The 20,572-nt window shown below is 52.6% G+C and overlaps 1 protein-coding gene across 24 annotated transcripts in view; it reads right to left on the minus strand.

The window, feature by feature from the left end:
- The window catches only part of MINK1 (misshapen like kinase 1), a 50,391-nt gene that overhangs the window by 29,383 nt on the left and 436 nt on the right, over window positions 1–20,572 (minus strand). The gene's annotated exons all lie outside the window — the stretch shown is intronic.

The following is a 20,572-nucleotide window of genomic DNA, read 5'->3' on the forward strand; positions in this document are numbered from 1 at the left end:
TGGAGGTCACTCTAGCCACCCCCCTGCCCAGAGCTAGATCTTGCAAAGTCTTCTAGGCAGCGGAGGTGGTGTCTTCCTTCTGCCTCTCCACTACTCACTTCCTAAGTCTCAACTTTGTAAGGCCTTTGCTTTTAAAAATGTGACAAGCCATCAGAGGCTGATCTTGGCTCTGCCACAAGAATCGGCCTGTCTGTGGCCGGCAGCATCAGGCTCACCGCCTCCCGGTTGGGCACTGCTGCCATCGCCCCAGCAGCCAGCTCTTCACAGTCTACCAGGTGCCTTCCCAGCCGTCATCTCACTTGTGCCTCTGACCCGTGGGAAGCCCGGCAGGAATTACTATCCCATTTCACAGATGAGAAAAGCAAGGCTCCAAGAAGTGAAGTGTGGAACCTGATGGCATCTCCAAGGAGGGTTCCCACGGCGCCTCCCGCCCAGAGCTTTGTCCACTGGACTCCGTTTACGTCCTCTAGACCAAAGAGGTCCTTCCTACATTCAGATCTGATGATCCCAGGTAGGGTTTACCCGAGCCCTGCCCATTCCTGCCCTGTGGTCATGTTCTCGCGGGGGTGGGGACGAGGCAGAGGGGCAGGAACATACTGCCCCTGAATTCTACTGAATTCCTCTCAGTTCTTCGAATAAGCCATGCCCTTATGAGAAGGCGCACACACTGCCCACTCTTCCCAGAGCATCGCTCCCCTCCCCTTTACCTGGATGCCCCAGGCCCATCCTTCTGGACCTCAACAGAGATATCACTTCCTCCAAGAAGTCTCCCCGACTTTCCTCCTGCTCCCACAGCACCCTGCATGGTCCCTTTCATGGTATCAATTACATTTCTGTCATTGAGTCTTTGTCCTCTGCAAGACTAAGTCTTGGAGTTCCCTAGTGGCTCAGTGGGTTAAGGATCCAGTGTTATCACTGCTGTAGCTCAGGTTAGAGCTGTGGCTTGGGTTCCATCCCTGTCCTCCTTCTGCACGCCATGGTGCCACCAAAAACCAACCAAACAAGACTAAGTCTTAGGGGTCAGAGTCACATTCGATACCTTTCTACGGAATGAATAAATATGGAAACAAAAGAAAGGTGGTGTATTCTAGAAAAACCATTCCCTTTCCCTAACGCCATGGTTTCTGAAACCACTTTGGGTTAGTGTGGGGTTTATCTCCATTCTTCCAAAATAATCCATAACCATTCGCTCAAAGGCAACGTACGAGGGCAACTACTGAAAGTAGTTTTGAATCAGCACCCCATGATTTATAAGCTTGGTACACAAATATGTATTACTAGACTAAGTAGACTTCCTTCAATCAGGGAACTCCTGCACAGTTGGCTAAAACCAAATGGGAACATTAACAGGGACCCAAAGACCACAGGAAGCAACAGGGAAAGAAGAGATAAAGACTGGAGTTCCTGTCGTGGCGCAGTGGTTAACAAATCCGACAAGGAACCTTGAGGTTGCGGGTTTGATCCCTGGCCTTGCTCAGTGGGTTAAGGATCTGGCCTTGCCATGAGCTGTGGTGTAGGTTGCAGACGCAGCTCGGATCCTGAGTTGCTGTGGCTCTGGCGTAGGCCAGTGGCTACAGCTCCGATTGGACCCCTAGCGCGGGAACCTCCACATGCCACGAGAGAGCCCTAGAAAAGGCAAAAAGACAAAAAAAAAAAAAAAAAAAAAAAAGATAAAGACAGGATTTCTGAAGGAGACAAGAGGTAAGCTTTTTTTTTTTTTTTTGGCTGTGCCTATGGCATGCAGAAGCTCCCAGGACAGGGACTGAACTCATGCCACAGCAGTAACCAGAGCCACAGCAGTGACAACGCTGGATTCTTAACCTGCTGAGCCACTCCCAACAGCTAAATAAACTTTTTTTTTTTGGTCTTTTTGTCTTTTTGGGGCCGCACCTGTGGCATATGGAGGTTCCCAGGATAGAGGTCTAATCAGAACTGTAGCTGCCAGCCTACACCACAGCCACAGCATCATGGGATCCGAGCCGCATCTGTGACCTACACCACAGCTCACGGCAATGCCAGATCCTTAACCCACTGATTGAGGCCAGGGATTGAACCCACATCCTCATGGATCCTAGTCGGATTCGCTTCCACTGCGCCACGACGGGAATGCCTAAATAAACATTTTTGAAAGGAGAAAAAAGTGGGTAGAGACTGGGTAAGGCGAAGGACGAAGAACGTCCCACCTCAGACCACTTAAAGGAAGGTTCAAAAGTGTAAGAGGATAACTCAGGGACAGATCTTCTTAGCTGAAGCAGAAAGGCAGCCAAGAGTCTAGTAAGGTGGATGACAGGAATGGAGTTCCCTTGTGGCACGGTGGGTAAGGATCTGGCACTGTCACTGCAGCAGCTCGAGTCACTGCTGTGGCATGAATTTGATCCTTGGCCCAGAAAGTTCCACATGCTGCAAGTGCAGCCGAAAAAATTTAATTAAAAACAAACAAACAAAAACGGATGGCAAGGATTGGTTAGTGTTTATAAATGTCACCAAAAACCAGAAGGCCTGGGCACTGGCTCTGACTCTCTCATGTGACGGAAGCAAATCAGCAAATCACTTAAGCTCTCAGAGCCTCTCTTTCCTGCCTACCCAACCCCAGCTCACCAGAGTTCAGAGATGTAACAACATTTTGATAGCCACAAAGTGCTACAAGTTTGCACAGTCATTATGGAGACACTTGCCTTCCAAAGAGCAAGGAAAGACTCTGTCCAAAGGAGATTGAGGAGTTCCTGTCGTGGCAGAATGGAAAGGAATCTGACTAGGAACCATGAGGTTGCGGGTTCGATCCCTGGCCTTGGTCAGTGGGTTAAGGATTTGGTGTTGCCGTGAGCTGTGGTGTAGGTCGCAGACGCAGCTCAGATTCCGAGTTGCTGTGGCTGTGGTGTAGGGTGTAGGCCGGTAGCTACCATTCCAATTCGACCCCCTAGCCTGGGAACCTCCATACACTGTGGGTGTGGCCCTAAAAAGACATAGACCAAAAAAAAAAAAAAAAAAAAAAAAAGACTGACCAAGACTGCGGGTGTTACTGGGATTGAGAGTGAAGAGGGGCAGCTCAGGAGAAAAGAAACAAAGCAGAATTGTGAAGAGGCAGGTGACAGAGAAGGGAGAAAAAAGAAGTGTGGCCTTGGAGGCAGGGCTGAAAGGGGCGGGGGGGGTGGTCCGGAGGCAGGTGCTGGAGGGAGAAAGGGCAGAGCATGGGCATGGACGCAGGAGGCGGGTGGGCGGGCACGGCAAGCCCACTCAGGCTGGCAGACACCAAGCTCGCGGAGGAGGACAACAGAAATCAGGGGCTGGATAATAACAAGGCGCTTGCTGCTGCGTTTTCCATCGCAGCACAAACAAACCATTATACCTCATTGCCAACCGCCTCCTGTGGGAGTCAGGTGTCCCCAAATCCCCAAATCTAAGGCAAGAGGCCGGGGAGGCGCCACGACCAAGAAAGCCTGTGACTTGTCTTGCCTGTGCTGCTTCTAATTCCAGAAGCCACGAGAGAGGACTTAGGAAGGAATGCGACAACAGACAGGGGACTCCGAAAGGCCACCTTGGAAGGAAGGGTAGAGGGTGCCAAGCTGAGTCAGCTGGGAGAAGAGCAGGTGGAGGGTGGGGCCGCAGGGACGGGAAGGACTGTCTGAATCAGACTCAGAAAGGGTTCTTCTCCAAAGGGTGGGGACCAGATCATCTCTGGCCCCACCAAGAACCAACTCAGAATAAATTACAGCCCAAGGGATACAGTGAGAAAGGAGGAGGACCTTCCTGAGCGGCAGGATGGTGTGAACACGTCCAGCCAACTTCTCGCCAGGCCCACCTCTCCTCTCTTTTCTAAGAAATCTTCTCTGGCTGCACTCATGCCAACTTTAGGGCCCAGCGACCAGTTCATGCATTCATTCAATAAACTCCATTCATTCAACAAACATCAAGCGCCCGAGAAAGATACTAGAATGTGGCAAGGAACAAAAGAGAAATGGTTCCAGAGTTCCCATTGTGACTCAGTGGGTTAAGGCCCAATGAGTATCCACGAGGACAGAGGGTCCATCCCTGGCCTCAATTGGTGGGTTAAGGATTAGGCATTGCCGTGAGCTGTGGTGTAGGTCACAGGCTCGGCTTGGATCCGGCATTGCTGTGGCTGTGGCTTGGTTGGCAGCTGCAGCTCGGATTTGATCCCTAGCCTGGGAACTTCCACTGGCTGAGGGTGTGGCCCTAAAAAGAAAAAAAGGAAAAAAAAAAAAAAAAGGAGGAAATGGTTCCTTCGTGGAGCTTACAGGAAGCAGACGTTTAAAGTCCCAATTACAAGAGTACATAAACTCAACTGTGATAGACTATAAGAAAAAATACAGAGCACTCTTAGAAAGATTAAAGGGAGCTCATGCTGGGGTGGGGGCAGGAAAGGTCTGCAGGGGAAGTGACCTTATGCTGAGACCAAAGGACAAGTAAGAGTTAACTGAGCAAAGGTCAGGGGTGGGAAAGACCCCAGGCTCGGAGGCAGAAAGAGCCTAAGTCTCCAGGCAAAGTCTGGGGCGTCCAAGCAGCAGGCCCCCGGGCCATCTGGGCCTCGGCAGAGAGCACTTTACACATTTTTGTGAAAAGTCCTGGCATCTGCTCTAAGCCATGCCAGCATCAGAATGTCCCCGAGGGTGAGGTACAGGGTGTCAGCCTCTGGACCAGTGCTTCCTCTGGGTGGGCCCGGAGCTTTTACACAAAAGGCAGGCAAGCAAGCCCGAGAGACTGCCTGCCCAAATTCCTGACTCAGGGGGCAGGACAAACAGGAGCGTCAAGTTCAGCTTCTTCCAGTGAAGCTGGAAGACTTTCAGGAGAGGGCAGAAAGCTCCAGGGGAAGAAAGGGGAAGCCAGGCCTCCACCTGGGGGCTCAGTGACTCACCCACCATTAAGCTTGAACTCAATACACTGGGGGGTTTTCTCTTTCCAAACAAAACACCAAGGAGGAGAGGAATGTTAACAGGACCCCAGGAGGCACTCTTTCTGGGCACTTTCCTAAGAGAATTCGTGCAGCTACCACCTATCTGATGAGCAGTTTCCAAGCTAAGCACTTTACTTTCTTTATTCAACCCTCAAAACAGCCCTGTTCAGTGGGTCTTGTCACCTTCATTTGACAAGTGGTGCAGATGAGACGTGGAGGTAGCAATGACCTTGCCAAAGGTCGCATAGTACGTGACAGACCTGGGATTTGGATTCAGATTTGTCTCCAATGTCTGTGCGAGTGCATGTGTGGGTGAGTGACAGGAAGGCCTCACCTAACCCCTCCCCGTCTTCAAAGACAAGTGAAAACTGCCTCTCCTCCCAGGTCACTCCTCACCTGGCGAGCCTCTCTGCCTGCGCATAACAGACTCGGGCAAAGTGACACACATTTACTGAAGTCCTTCAGATCCTTTCCTGAACCTTCCTTTTATTTCATGCCCTTCCCGGAAGCCCAGCTCCATGCCCACACCCCAGCTTTGCCCCACCCTGAGCTCCCTGCACAGTTTCCCAGACCAGCTGGAGCCATGAGGCTCCGTGATCCCACCCTGGCCGAGCCCTGCCCCCAGGACTGCTTCCCTCAACTCCTCCTTTGCCCAGCTTCACACGCAGAAGCTCACCTTTCCTTCCATACACTACACTGCAAAGCACACATCTTATCTCTCCCCCCCCCCCATTTTTGGCTGCCCTGAGGCATTTAGAATTCCCAGGCCAGGGATCAGATCTGAGCCACAGGTGCATTTTAAGCTGCTGCTGCAGCAACGCCACATCCTTAACCCACCATGCCAGGGATAGAACCCACATCCCAGGGCTCCCCAGACGCTGCCGATCCCGCCTGCGCCACAGTGGGAACTCCACATCTGATCTATTCTGAGTCAGTGTTGAGAACACAGAGAGCACCCCACGTGGTAGGCGCTCAAAGACTTCGGAAGGAGGAGAGGAAAGAAGGGAGGAGGGGACTCGAGTCTCGGGGGACCTTAAGGATTAGCTGGTCCAGTGGGTTTTAAAGGAAGTCTGCATCAGATCACCTGGGAAAACACACAGACGGGGCCCCACCCAGGATGGACTGAATCACCTCTGGGGGCAGGGCCTGGGTCGAAGTAGGTCAAAAAAAAAGCTATCCTGGTGATTCTGGTTGAGCCTCTGATTAAGAGCCACAGTTCTCGTCCCCTCGTTTTGCAAATGAGGAAACCAAGTCCCAGGGAGTCGCCACATCCCACACCCTAGAGAGAAGTGAAACAGGAACTAGGTCTAGCTCCTGATGCCACACACGCGCTCTGTTTATCGCGTTGCCTCAATTCCAACAGCCCCTGTGGCCACAGGCCTCCAACTGGGAGCTTTCTGGAGACGCCACTACAGCCCATCTGAGCAGGTGACAAGGCCAGGGCAGGGGATCTGGGCAGCAGCGGGGGCATGAATCATTGACTTGTGAATCACTCCTCACCTGCACAGAATGCACCTTGGGCCCCAGGCTGAGCAGACACACAAGGGCCCACATTTCTGGGGAGACCAGGCCCTGCACAGAGCAGTGACCATTGGAAGTCAGATCTAACTAGCTCTGGGACCCTGGTCTGAGGCTGGCACCTAAAAATGGAAGCCCATGGATGCTCTGCTTTAAATGTAGGCACTTAAACCACTTTTTTCTGTTTATTTATTTATTTTTTTGTCTTTCTAGGGCTGCACCTGCAGCATATAGAGAGGTTCCCAGGCAAAGGGTCGAATCGGAGCTGTAGCCAACAGGCTACACCACAGCCACAGCCACAGCCATACCAGATCCAAGCCGCATCTGCAACCTACACCACAGCTCACGGCAACACCAGATCCTTAACCAACTGAGCAAGGCCAGGGATTGAACCTGCCTCCTCATGGATACTAGTCAGATTCTCTTCCGCTGAGCCACGACAGGGATTCCAAACCACCTTTCGCTTTTTTTTTTTTTTTTTTTTTTGTCTTTTTGCCTTCTCTAGGGCCACTCCCGTGGCACATGGAGATTCCCAGGCTAGGGGTCGAATCGGAGCTGTAGCTGCCGGCCTATGCCAGAGCCTCAGCCACGTCTGTGACCTACACCACAGCTCACGGCAACGCCGGATCCTTGACCCACTGAGCAAGGCCAGGGACTGAACTCACAACCTCATGGTTCCTAGTCGGATTCGTTAACCACTGAGCCACGATGGGAACTCCAACCACTTTTTGCTTTTAATAGTGCCACTGAATGATGATAACTGCATCCAGGCAGGCACAATGCCAGACTGCAGGGTAACACCTAAGGAAGGCTGTGCTTCTAACTATCAACCCCCATTCATGCCTGGCCCCATCGAAGAAAGAAACAGGCTTTGGAGTGGTGTGAGAGGGACTGGGGTGAGAAGGGCTTTGGGACAGACCTGGAGGGTGATGCTAAACACGTGTAGGTTCCAGTCAGGAAGCCCAAAGACAAAGACAGAGACTCCGAATCCTCAGACCCTGGGATCCAACATGAGGACGGGTGATCGCGAGAAAGAGCCTGAACAGTGGGCCCTAAACTGCCACCCCCGACCTACCCGCTAGAGGCCCCTGTGGCCTGCATCTTGACTGCAGGACAGGTCTCTACGACAAAGGGCTCTCCTGCCCTCCTCTCACCCCGGGTGACTTGAGGGCCAAGCCTGTCTCGCCTTCCCTTTTCCTTCTCTTCCCACGAAGGTGGATGAGGAAACCGCAAGTGGTGCAGACGAAGCGAGGAGGCCAGGCTGGCACTGAATCGGTCACCTCTATTAGTACGGAACTCAATGCGAGGCCAGGCTTTGGGTCTGTCCAGGGAGCGGACACCACAGAAGGATATAGCCTGACCTGGGCCCGAACTGTGCAGGCCTGGAGGCCCAGCGGGGGGACATCGAAGGGGCCTCAAAGGCTGCGCACCCTTTCCCCAAAACCTCTTGGCAGCTAACCACCTCTTCCCCCCCTCCACCGTACTGTGACCCAACACTTCACGGGAAAGGCGCTTCCGAGCTCACACTGCCCGATACCAAAAGCTACCCTCCCTTCCCATGACGTCGCCCATGTCCGAGATTTCAGTTCCTAGTGATACAGGAACACATGCTCGTTGAATCAAGCTTCCAGCCAGGAAGAGACGAGCGGATCACGGGAAGGACAGCCACTGCTGGGTCTAAGGCACTTAGCTAAGGCTGGTTTTCTTCTTCTTCTTCCAGGGAGACGCCCAGTTAACACCTGTACCCCCCTCCCACAAAGGCAGGAATGCTGTTACGGTGCCTTATCTTCATCCCCTGCATGACCTTCTGTCCACTGTCTAGCCGCTACCCCCAGATGCCCAGGGTGAGCAGAGCGGAGAACAAGCCAGACGATGCACAGAAGTACAACAGAGCCAGAAACCCAGTCACAGCAGGGAGACGGCCAAAGGAGCTGGACATGGAAGAGAAACCCTCAGCTTCTCCTTCCACTGCCAATTCTTCTGCGATTCCACGCAGCCGTTTCACTTAGAGTCCCTCGCAGAGGCCCATCGCCTGGCCCTGGAGCCCGGAGGGCGGGGAGGTGCCCTGGGCTGGCTGATGACACATGGACTTCTGAAACAGGTCACCTCACCTGACTCGACACATAGTTAGCATCTGCTCTGTCAGCCCTCTGCTCAGCTCTGCACACACAGAAAGGGGGAGGGAGGGGGTGCCAGGGGCTGGGGGAGGGGAGCAGGGCGTCGTGTTGAGTGGGAACAGAGGTTCAGCTGGGGAAGACAAAGAGGTTCTGGAGAGGGACGGTGACAGCTGCCCCACAATGTAAACGTACTTAATGCCACCAAACGGTACACTTACAAATGGCTAAAATGGTAAATTTCATGTTAAGTGTACTTCACTACAATAAAAAAAAGTTTTTTTAAAGGTGAGGGAGATGAGACAGGCTTCCTGTTGTTCCTGTAAAGACCAGGCCTTCTTCTGAATCATTAGCTCGCTTTCCTCCAGACTGAATCTTCTGAATTCTTTTGTGTTTTCCCCTCCTGTTGTCGGGGTGCTCTGCCCGGCAGCCTGACATCCAGAAGTCTCTACCAGTTCTGGGCACAGGCCCCATGGAGTTTTGTATTCTCGGTATGTCCCCACAAAGCCAGCCCACCAGCAGCTCCCAAAGACTCAGGCTAAAGTCACTTACTAAAAAAAAATTTTAAAAAACTTAATACATTTTAATTAAAAAAAAAAAATCATACAGTGGGAAAAAAAAAAAAAATCACTTAGTAAATAGACATTCCTTCTTCTCAAAAAACGGCCCCTCCATGATTAAAACTTGTTCTCAACTGAGACACAGACCTAGACTGTAGGCTCCTGAAGGCAGTGACCTTTCTCATACAGGCTGCCTCCATGCCGTGAAACAGGCCATGTTTCAAGGCTCCTAAAACTTCACCGCAGAAACTTTATGGTCGGAGGTATATTATTCCGAGTGAGCCCGCAAAGCCTGGTTCCCACAGGCCACGTGTTTACAGTTCAAGCAAGTAGAAAACGACACAGCTCAAGGCACACAGTCCAGCACGTCAGCTGCACGGTGCCCTCCCCTCAACACGCACCCGCACACACCTGCCACCTGGGCGCAGGCCTGCACCAGCACAGGGGCACACAAGCTCAGGTGCTGGAGCGAGTCAGGCCCGAGTCTGAATCTGGGACCTGCTGCTTACTGGCTGTCCAACCAAAGGCAAGTTGTCTCACTTCTAAGTTCTGCCAGCCATGGTTTCTCCATCTTGAAAATGAGGAAAACATCCCACTTCAAAGGGTTATTGTGGGGAATAATGTGATTATGTAAGAAGAGAATGCACTGCATAGTAAGTATTCATTCGTATTCTTATTCCTCCCCAAAACCCCTCTTAAAATGAACCCATGGAATTCCCTGGTGGCCTAGCAATTAAGGATCCAGTGTTGGAGTTCCCGTCACGGTGTGGCAGAAACGAATCCGACTAGGAACCATGAGGTTGAGGGTTCGATCCCTGGCCTTGCTCAGTGGGTTAAGGATCCAGCATTGTGGTGGGCTGTGGTGTAGGTTGCAGACGTGGGTCAGATCCTGCGTTGTTGCTGTAGTTGTGGGTTAGGCTGCCGGCCTATGCCACAGCTACAGCTCCAATTTGACACCTAACCTGGGAAACTCCATTTCGGCAGGTGCAGCCCTAAAAAAAAAAAAAATATCCAGTGCTGTCACTGCTGTAGCTTGGGTTCAATCCCAGGCCCCAGGAACTCTCATATGCCACTGGCATGGGCAAACAAAAGAGAAAGAAAGACAGATACATGAATCCATATTAAAATGTAAATGACTGGTATCAGAGCGAATCTTCATTTTTTTTTTTTTTTTTTTTTTTTTTTGGTCTTTTTGCCTTTTCTAGGGCCGCTCCCATGGCATATGGAGGTTCCCAGGCTAGGGGTCTGATCAGAGCTGTAGCCACTGGCTACAGTCTGAATCTGGGACCTGCTGCTTACTGGCTGTCCAACCAAAGGCAAGTTGTTTCATTTCTAAGCCACAGCAACTCGGGATCCGAGCCACATCTGTGACCTACACCACAGTTCACGGCAACGCCGGATCCTTAACCCACTGAGCAAGGCCAGGGATTGAACCTGCAACCTCATGGTTGCTAGTTGGACTTGTTAACCACTGCGCCACGACGGAACTCCTGAATCTTCATTCTTAACCGAAGAGAGAAGCAGAGGGCTTCCTAGAAGTCTGAAGGGATAAAGGGACGCTACCTGCCCTCCTTAACCCTGCTTTGTGGGGTTGAAGGTAGTTTCCACAGTGAAGAGGGACCTTGTGAAGGTCAGAGGGACTTTTTCCAACTTCTCCAAACCTTCGCCATATAAGACCAAGGGCACAGCCAGACCTGCCCTCCCAGGTCGGATTCGGGGATGGGAAGGGAGGCGGCCCAGCTGCGTGCTGCCTCAGTGCATCCCCACCAGCCACTCTCCTCCCAGCCGCTCCCACCCGCTACCTTCCGTCCTTCTCCAAAGGATACGCGGGGCAAGTGATCCCTGCCCCCTGTTACTCCCCTGCAACCAGAGCAACGACACACACCCAGCACACCTCTGTCTCCAAAGGGTCAGCCTTAGGATCCAGAGACCCGGGAGAGGACAAAGGAGCCAGGCTCCTCTTTCACACGGGGATCACACACCGACTTCCCTCCCGCTGCTCAGGCTCTGGGGCGCCCCTGTCCAATTGTTCTGTTTTGTTTTGACTGAAATAAAGGAGTTCCCATGTGGCACAATGGATTAAGGATCCAGCATTGTCATTGCAGCGGCTCGACTCACTGCTGTGTCTCGGGTTCAATCCCTGGCATGAGAACTTCTACATGCCTCAAGGGTGGCAAAAAAGAAAAATTGAAAAAGAGTTGATTGACAATACTGTGTCAATTCAGGTGCACGGCAAAATGATCCAACTAAATATATTTTTCCTTTTTTTTTGTTCCCCTTTTCCTGGGCCAGGGCCAGGGATGGAACCTGTACTGCCACAGAGACAATGCTGGGTCCTTAAACTGCTGTGCCACAGTGGGAACTCCTCTTTTTAAAAAATTCGTATACATATATTTTTTCAGATGATATATTTCCCATTACAGGTTATTACAAGATATTGAATCTGTCCAACTGTTTTCCTGAAGACGCCTTCCTGAGCCACTAAGAACTGAAGACCAAGTGCGACTTGCTTCCACCACGCTCTTACAAATGTGCCTTGAAAGAGAGAGTGGGTGGGTGGTGAAGAAAGAACATGAAAATGTCCCTCCTTGCAGTCTGGCTTGAAGCCTTCCCGTCTCACCTCCAGAGGTGCGCTGGCGGACAAATAAAAGCTGCTGGAAGAGCTGTGTGCCATGCACACGAGTAATTTAGAGCCTGTGTGCCTCTCTCCACCGGGAAAGAAGGAAAGGAGGGGACTCAGGCACTGCCTCCCACTTCAGGGAAGAAACATGTCCTGTGCTCCCCCGACCCCTCTCACATCCATGTCACAGGCTCACGAGAGGCACGGCGGCCATTCTGGGTGGCAAACAATTCTTCAGGGTGCTGTCTGGTCGTCGTGGGATGGTCAGCTTCCCTGAGCCCCACATCCCAAATGCTGTTTTCAAAGTGGCAATGAAGTCTCCCCCGCCACCGCCCCGCGCACCATTTCTAAACACCCTCAGGATGGCAGTGCCACCCCAGCTGAGAACCACTGAGTCAGGACCTGTACTGTTTTGTGTCACATGGCACCCAGCTCATACAAGGCACACTAGCGGGAAAGTCACCAGAAAACTTATCTCTTAAACAAGCAAGTAATTACTGAAGCCCTACTGTGTGCTTGGCATTTTTGTAGGTACTTGTAGATCCACAGGAAATATGGATCTCTGGGAGGGGGAGGGAGGGGGATGGGCTGGGAATTTGGGGTTAACAGATGCAAATGATTGCCTTTGGAATGGAGAAGCAATGACATCCTGCTGTATAACCCTGGGAACTATATCTAGTCACTTATAATGGGGCATGATAATGTGAGAAAAAAGAATGCATACATGTAGGAGTTCCCATGGTGGCTCAGTGGTTAACAAGTCCGACTGGCAACCATGAGGTTGCGGGTTCGATTCCTGGCCTTGCTCAGTGGGTTAAGGATCCGGCATCGCCGTGAGCTGTGGTGTAGGTCTCAGATGTGGCTCGGATCCCGCGTTGCTGTGGCTCTGGCATAGGTTGGCTGCTACAGCTCTGATTAGACCCCTAGCCTGGGAATCTCCATATGCCTCAGGAGCGGCCCAAGAAATGACACACACACACACAAAAAAATGCATACATGTATGTGTGACTGGGTCACCTTGCTGTACAGCAGAAAATTGACAGAACACTGTGAACCAGCTATAATGGAAAAAATAAAAGTCATTACGAAAAAAAAGGAAATACGGATCTTGGTCCCTATGCATAAGCAAGCAATAGGGAAAACAAGACGTATAAATATTACTCAATGTGGGCAATAATATATTCAAATGCTAAATCATAGGGTTTGTGGGAAGGTCGAGAGGGGGACCCGGGAGGGCTGCTAAGGTCAGAGGAGGCCCTGGGGGAGAAGCAGAAGCTGAGCTGGCTTGAAGGAGGTGGCATTTCCTTCCCTGGGCCCTTCTGACGCTCAGTGCGTGCCTGCAAGACCACCGTTCCCAGATCCTCTGCCGTGGGACACGCTCCGCCCTCCTCCGTCGAAGGTCTTCCTCCCGCTCCTTTGCCAACCTTCGCCTTTCGCCTTTTCTCAAAGCATCTCCATGTCCCCCCCCACTCACCCCTCTCTCTGGCCACCAAGGCTCCTCCCAGCCCAGCCCACCCTCCTGACACCCCAGCTGCTCGGGGGGAGGGGGGTCTGGCTCTTCCAAGCAGCCCAAGACGGTGGCTTTCCCAACCCTTTTCTTTTCAAACATGCAAAATCAGCACCACCGCCCCCCATGCCCCGCTCACCCCGGACTGTACACGACACACACTGAGAGCTGCACCTATGTGTACGCAGTGTCTGTCTCACCTTAGGCAGAATCCCACAGACCACGGCAGCCAAGGGCCCGCTTGTGCTCATCCCTGGGAGACTCGGCTACCTTCCGACCCCAGTCACCCCTCGGGGGTGAGGAGAGAAAAAGGTCAATGAGTCTGCAGCTATCATTTCACGGTGTCTACGTATATCAAAACGTGTTATACGACTTTTATTAAAAAGATAAAATAAGGAGTTCCCGTCGTGGTGCAGCGGAAACAAGTCCAACAAGGAACCGTGAGGTTGCAAGTTCGATCCCTGGTCTCGCTCAGTGGGTTAAAGACCCAGCATGGCTGTGAGCTGTGGTGTAGGTTGCAGAAGCAACTCGGATCTGGCGTGGCTGTGGCTGTGGTGTAGGCTGGCGGCTGTAGCTTCGATTCGACCCCCAGCCTGGGACCCTCCATATGCCACGGGTGTGGCCTTAAAAAGCAAAAAACAAAACAAAAGATATATATACACACACACACATATGAAATAAGATACCCAGTGGTACTGCCTTCTCCCTCACGTGCGCACTTTAGACAATGAACACACTCTCCCGCCCCCCACGGAGCGACATGCCTTCCACCCAGACCCAGCACTCAGAGACTCTGCCCCAAATGAACAAAAATCGGGGTCCTGGGCGCTCTCCACAGACACCCCCTCACCCTTCGAAAGGGACAAACTCTCTCCCCCTCCCATAGGCTGGCTCAGAAGACATCTTCTGGAACACCAAGCCTGGAGTTGCCACCCCGTCCGCAGGCCCCTGGCTCTTGGTTGCCGACCAAACGCTCCACTCTAACCACGGCTCCCCGGCCGGGTTTCCCAGGCCCGGCCGTCACCGCCCTCTACCTGCGGGCTCCCCTCCATCTCCTCCTTCTGCGGCAGTGCCAGCTTGGTTTTCTGGCCTGTTCTTTGTCTCCCTCTCAATCAGCCAACCAAACATTTCTGTCTCGTAAAAAGTATAAAAACAATTCTTATTACGGGCTCTTACCACGTGCTAGTTTTCTGCTCCAATCCTTACCATGGCCTACAACTGTACGTATATGTAATTAAATATATGATTACACGATCACTGTCTCGCCCCACTACGAGACTGTACGGAAACCACGTCTGTCTGTATGTCACTATACCCTCTGTGCCTGGTTCTAGCTCTTTCCTCAAGCAGAACAGGAAATCCTACCCATCGTCAGCAAGTACGTCCTCGGCTGTCTGGCCAGTGGACAGAATCTGCAGGGGCTCCTTGGATCACAACTCCAGCCCTTTCTTCTCTCCTCCCTCTACCACTTCCCGCCCTTATTAACAACAAAAAGCCTTGGGAGATCCCGCTGTGGCTCAGCGGAAACGCACCCAACCAGTATCCATGAGGACGTAGGTTCGATCCCTGGCCTCCCTCAGTGGGTTAAGGATGCGGCGTTGTTGTGAGCCGTGGGGTAGGTCGAAGACATGGCTCAGATCTGGTGTTGCTGTGGCTGGGGTGTAGGCCGGCAGCTACAGCTCCAATGACCCCCTAGCCTGGGAACCTCCATATGCCGAGGGTGCGGCCCTACAAAAAAGGAAAAAAGGAAGAACAAAAAGCTTCATGTATCTTTTCAATTACCATCTGGAAGAGCTTCCCAAAGATGGAAGAATCCCAGACGCCAGCCGAGGACTGGCTGGTGGGGTGCAAAGGGCAGGAAGGACAGGGGAGAGGAGAGAATGAACGTGGGCTGCGGACGGGGTCCAAGGCTTCCGCCAAGGCGGGGTTTTGCATCTTCCTATGTTCTGGGCACATTCAAGAAATGCTCTGCGAGGTGACTTATCAACATGATTACTTTTTGCTCCATTTTTTCAACCTAGAAAAGAAAGGACTGAGGGAGTTGGGGGTGTAAAGTGAGTGCTGGGGAGGGAAAGGCTGGATATGGATTGCAAGATGACTGACGGACGGTGCAACAACAGAAAGTGAGTGGCATTCACAGCAAGCAGATTTAACAAAACCTTCCCGACCCCAAGGGTTCTAAGACATGGAGGAGGGCAAGAACCGTTAAGAAGGAGTTCCTGTTGTGGCTCAGCAGTAATGAATACAACCAGTATCCATGAGGACGCGGGTTTGATCCCTGGCCCCATTCAGTGGGTTAAGGATCCAGCACTGCCGTGAGCTGTGACGTAGGTTGCAGATATGGCTCTGATTCGACCCCTAGCCTTGGAATGTCCAGGTGCCGTGGGTGCAGCCCTAAAAAGACACACACACACACACACACACACACACACACACACACACACACACCATTAAGAAAAGGGGAGCCTCAGTTTGCAAAGGATTTCTTTGATGGATTACTCCCAATGCTCTGATTAAATAGATTAAAATAGGGAGGTCCTGCCATGGCACCGTGCGTTAAGAATCTGACTGCAGTGCTTGGAGGTGTGGGTTCAATCCTCAGCCCTCCTCAGCCCAGCTCAGTGGGTTAAAGGATCCTGTGTTGCCACAGCTGCAGTGTAGGTCACAGCTGAGGCTCAGATTTAATTCCTGGCCTGGGAACTTCCATATGCCACGGGTACGGCTATAAAACTACAAAATAAATAAATAAACGGCTTAAAATAGTACTGAGCACAATATTATGTCCTTCCCATAGATTCTAGAACCTGATTCTCCATATGGCAGATCAACAATGCTAGTGCCTGATACAGGAAAGGATATTATTGGTAACTTTCTCTGGTACAACTTGGGAGACAGAACGATTAGTCAGGCAGACTCTCAGATGGCTTCTGGAGAGGCTCTGCAGTCCTGGAGCTGCTTTATGTTCCTGGGTTGAGAGGTCACTGCATTCCTGATTTACAGGCCAATGTCAAAGTACAGGCTTGTCAAGAGCTACACACTTCCTGCTATCTTGTCCCCAGGATGACAGCCAAGGATGCTCTACAAACCCAAGCTGTGTGAGTTACCCCACTGCAGGCACACACTTCAGAGTTGAGAATGATGGAGGCCAGATCTGAAATCAGGCTTCTACACAGCACCGTGTTACCTGGGCTCCTGGGGCAGCGTGAGGGGGTGCCCGCCAGCTCTCTGGCTGACTCTCTTACTGTTATCTTAAGTGTGCAAACCTCACTCTCCAAAGACCCTTCCCTCCCTCTGGGTATCAGGAGAGCCATGGCCGTCCAGCCCACCCCACAGCATGAAGGGTGGGGAGGTCTCCCCCCTCGTTTGGGGGATGGCTGAACACCTAGTTCAAGCAAAAGCTCTCTGTAACCTTCCTTCCCTCCTCTCGCCAAAGCAGCATTTCACTTCACTCCAAGTGCCACCAGCTCCCCAAACAGCCCCATCCACACAGGCACTTCTCTAGGAAAAAAGTCCCCACTGCATGCCACTGCTTCTGCTGCAGGGGGTGAGCTTCCCATGCCCTGCCTGAGGCATCTGTCGTCACCATTTGGACAGTGAGCACATCCGAACGCAGCAGCGGCTCCACGTTGCTCAGCAGCCTAGAAACACACGCCCAGAACTGCCAGCTTCCCGAGTGGGGCTGGCTCCACAGCCTGGTGAAGGGAAGAGGAAGGGGAAGAGACCCCTCCAACGACACAACCACACAAGAGCGTGTGAAAAAAGAACACCTCAGTCAGCGCTACGACCCAGCAACAAGTCCCTCCTGAACTGGGCTCCACGACAGTCCTCCAAACAGCCACACTGAGCACAGCTCCACGCGTCCAAGGACCCTGCAGTCTACGACTTCCAGCTGGCTGGACAGTAAAGAGAGGCTGCTTGGATTGTGAAATGGGTCCAGCCAAAGGAGCAAAATGCAAAAGGAAAGACATCAGCCTGGGGTCCGCTCCCTCCTTGTCCTGCCCACTTCCACCGATATTTATCCTGCGTGAGAAACCAAGAGTTCCAAGTCAGAAGATTCTCCTGGACTCCAACCAAGTGTAGCCACCGAGACGGTTTCACCCAAGAGGCCCACTCTTTCTCTTGGATGATCCCAACTTTTCTTCAAGGACATCGCTCGGATGGAGGCTTCCAGAACTCCGTTTACAATCAGACAAGGTGTGGGTCCCAAAACAGCTTGGAAAAGATACATTCTTCGTTGGGTGCGAGTGAAAGAGGGGCAAGAGGAAGCCTAACAAGCGTGACATTTATTCAATGCTTTCTCGAAGCAAGCACGGCGCTAAGAGCTTTCACCTGCTACAATACGCATTTAGGTAACAGTTGAGCCCCTACTACATGGAAAACACTGTTATAGGCACTGAGAATGCAAAAATGAACAAAAGAGTCAAAATCCTAGCTTTCGCTAAACTTCTATTTCAGTCGGGTTGATAAATATAAACATGTGTCAGCTGGTGATAAACACCACGAAATAAAACAGACTAAGAGATGCCATATCAAAATGTATATACAAATAAAGCAGAAGAGGGAGGCTATTTTAGACATACTTGCGCCGGAAGACTTCTCTGATTGTCACTTGATAACAACTAACCATAAGGGCTATCATACGGTCACAATGTGCCAGGAACCAGACTAAGTACTTAACATTTGTATTTCATTTAATCCGCAGTAACTCTGAGTTCAGTACCACCACCGCTACATAGATGCGCACACGGAGTCTTAAGAGAGGGAGGGCTCTTGGCAGAAGAGTCTGCAGCAAATGAGGGAAGAAGGGGGAGAAAGGTCAAGGTTACAGAGTGAGCGAGAAAGCAGGAAAACAAGCCCATGCTGCTGAGCGGGTGGAGCCTCAAAGAGGTCAAGGGTGCCTGGGGTCACAGAGCGGCAGGTCCACCGGGCTCCCCACACACACGGCTGAGAGATGGTGCAATTCAATCTCCCCCAACATCAGGCCATTACTCTCATCACCAGCTGCGAGCCAAGCCTTATCTTGAAACAAGAGAAGACACCCTGGGCTCTTCGAGGCTGGTTAATAAACGCTGAGTGTGTCCTCCCAGCCCCTCCCCAGGCCCCCATCGCAAGATGCCGTCGTGCAGGGAAACGTGCTTTTCTGCTATAGCCTCCAGGTTGCCATTTCTCGCTGGAAAACAGGAGCAGAACAAAAGATGACTGAGCAAGCTGCTCCACAGTGCCATGGGGGCTCTCCTAGGCCCCGGGAAAAGGTCAGCGGCAAGGAGAAAGCCGCCCTCTGCAGCCCCATTTCAAAGAAAGCACTCCCTCAAGCCCTGGGGTGGTAGTGGGAGAAGGCCAATGCTTTCCTAGGAAGCATGAGGCAGCAAAGACACCAGCACTGAGAGCAGGTCGAGGGGCTCTCTTGAGGAAGGGCACGGCGAGTAAGGCGAGAGGCAGGTGAGGAAAGAGGCTGACACTGCTTCAAGTAGAGAGGTCCGGAAGGGAAATACCACATCCAAGGTCAGACGGTGTTTGCAGAATTGTTGGAAATCCCGGGTCGAGGCCAACCTACCAGAAGAGGCCAAAGGAAAGGAGAAGCCCAAGCAGAGTCCCACAAGGTTGAAACCAAAGGTCACGGTTTGGACCCACCCGTTTATTATATTTCAGTCCCCACAGGGACCTGTCGCCCAAGTTAATCAACAACCAAGGTGCAGAGGGAAGGTGGGGGTTCATCCCAAAGACAAGCTGATTAAGGGGAGCCTGGATTTCCATCTCACACCCCAGCTGGCTTAACGTGAGCATCACACTTGAAAGTGACCTTAATTAAGAACCTCCCTCCTAAAACCATGAGACCCTCTCTCCCCCAAAGCACATCCACACACCCCCCTACCCACAAGGAGGAGGAGAGAAAGAGAGAAATTCAGGGCTCAGTCTCCCTCCTGGGCAACTTATCACCTTATCTCCAGCAAGTCAGGTCTCCTAGCCCAACAACTGCACCGAACAAATTATGACCTGAATGGCAAGGAAAACTGTGTCACCTAGAGAAACCCAATTAACGACATGACTCTGCTCTCTTCAATTCCCCTCTCCCCTCCAGTCATATCGGGGGCACCCGTGCAGCTGACCGCCTCTCCCCACTACTTGCCGGGCTCCTCGGCTAACTCAAAAGCCAGAAGACAACTTCAACAGGGGCCTCCTGAGCAGCTAACCCAGAGACGGGAAATCGTGCCCTGGCCAACCCCTTAGCCTGCTGAGAAAGCCCGAAGGACACGAGACAAAAACCCCCCTCTGGGTGACTGGCAAGGGTCTTCACCTTGAAATCACTCAATTGCCCCTTAAGCCAGGGCTCCCTGCTGAAGAAAAACACACAAATGCTTCTGAAAGCTCCCAAATGAGGGCACGCAGGAACCCCAGGAGGGACAACAAATGGGTACTTGCAAGAAATTGCTGCTGCAGTGGTTTCCTCGGATCCCTTTTCTAATGAACCCCCCCCCCCCCCGAGATCTCCATTGCCTCCCCCTCCCGCCAGCAAAGCCACGAATACCCAGGCTTTTCCAAACCTGATGGACCACAGGCTGCGTTGTGTTTGTGTGTGTACATACATATAAACATCCTCTTCCCGGCCCAGGCCAGAGTTTCTGAAGATAAGAAAGGCGTCCCCTCCTCCCCCAGTGCACTTGTCTTTCCTCCCAGCCCCACACTGCTGCAGAGTTGGTAATGTAATATGCGGGGACCCTGAGACCGGAAATGCCTGGTTCTGGACTGCTGCACTTGAAACGCGACCGCAGGCACGGGGAGAGCTGTGCAGGGGGATGAGGGCGGCGGTGGGAGGTGTGAGGCCGAGCGGGGAGGCTGGAGTGCCGACCGGGAAAGAGATGCAATTCACGGCCGGGCGAGGAGGAGAAAGGGCGACGAGGGCGAGGCTGGCAAGGCAGTGGCAAAGTCAAAATTCGAGGAGGCGAGAAAGAGGAGGGGGAGGAAGAAGACCTAAGTAAGAGCAAGGGGGGAAAGAGGCCCCAGAGGAGGTCAGGGGCCAGGGAGGTGATCCTACAGGTTCAGGGGAGCCAGAGGGTGACCCTCAAGCACCTGGGAGAAGGGGGTCCGGAACCGGAGTAAAGGTAGAGGTGGAGGGAAGTGTGGGGGCGGGGCACCCCAGGGCGGGGACCGAACTAGCTCCCAGAATCTGCAGCGCGTGGAGAGCCGACGGGAGCAGAGGGCGGGGGCCCGGCGGCGGCGGCTGCGGCGGGCGCGGGGGAGAGGGGCCGGGGTCGCGGCGGGGGACAGGGCGCCCGGGGAGCGCGCGAGGCGTGCGGGCGCCCGCTCCCCTGCGGCGGGGACTGGAACCAGGGCGAGGCTGGGGGG

Source organism: Sus scrofa, chromosome 12, assembly GCF_000003025.6.
Source record: "Sus scrofa isolate TJ Tabasco breed Duroc chromosome 12, Sscrofa11.1, whole genome shotgun sequence".
Lineage (NCBI taxonomy): Eukaryota > Metazoa > Chordata > Mammalia > Artiodactyla > Suidae > Sus > Sus scrofa.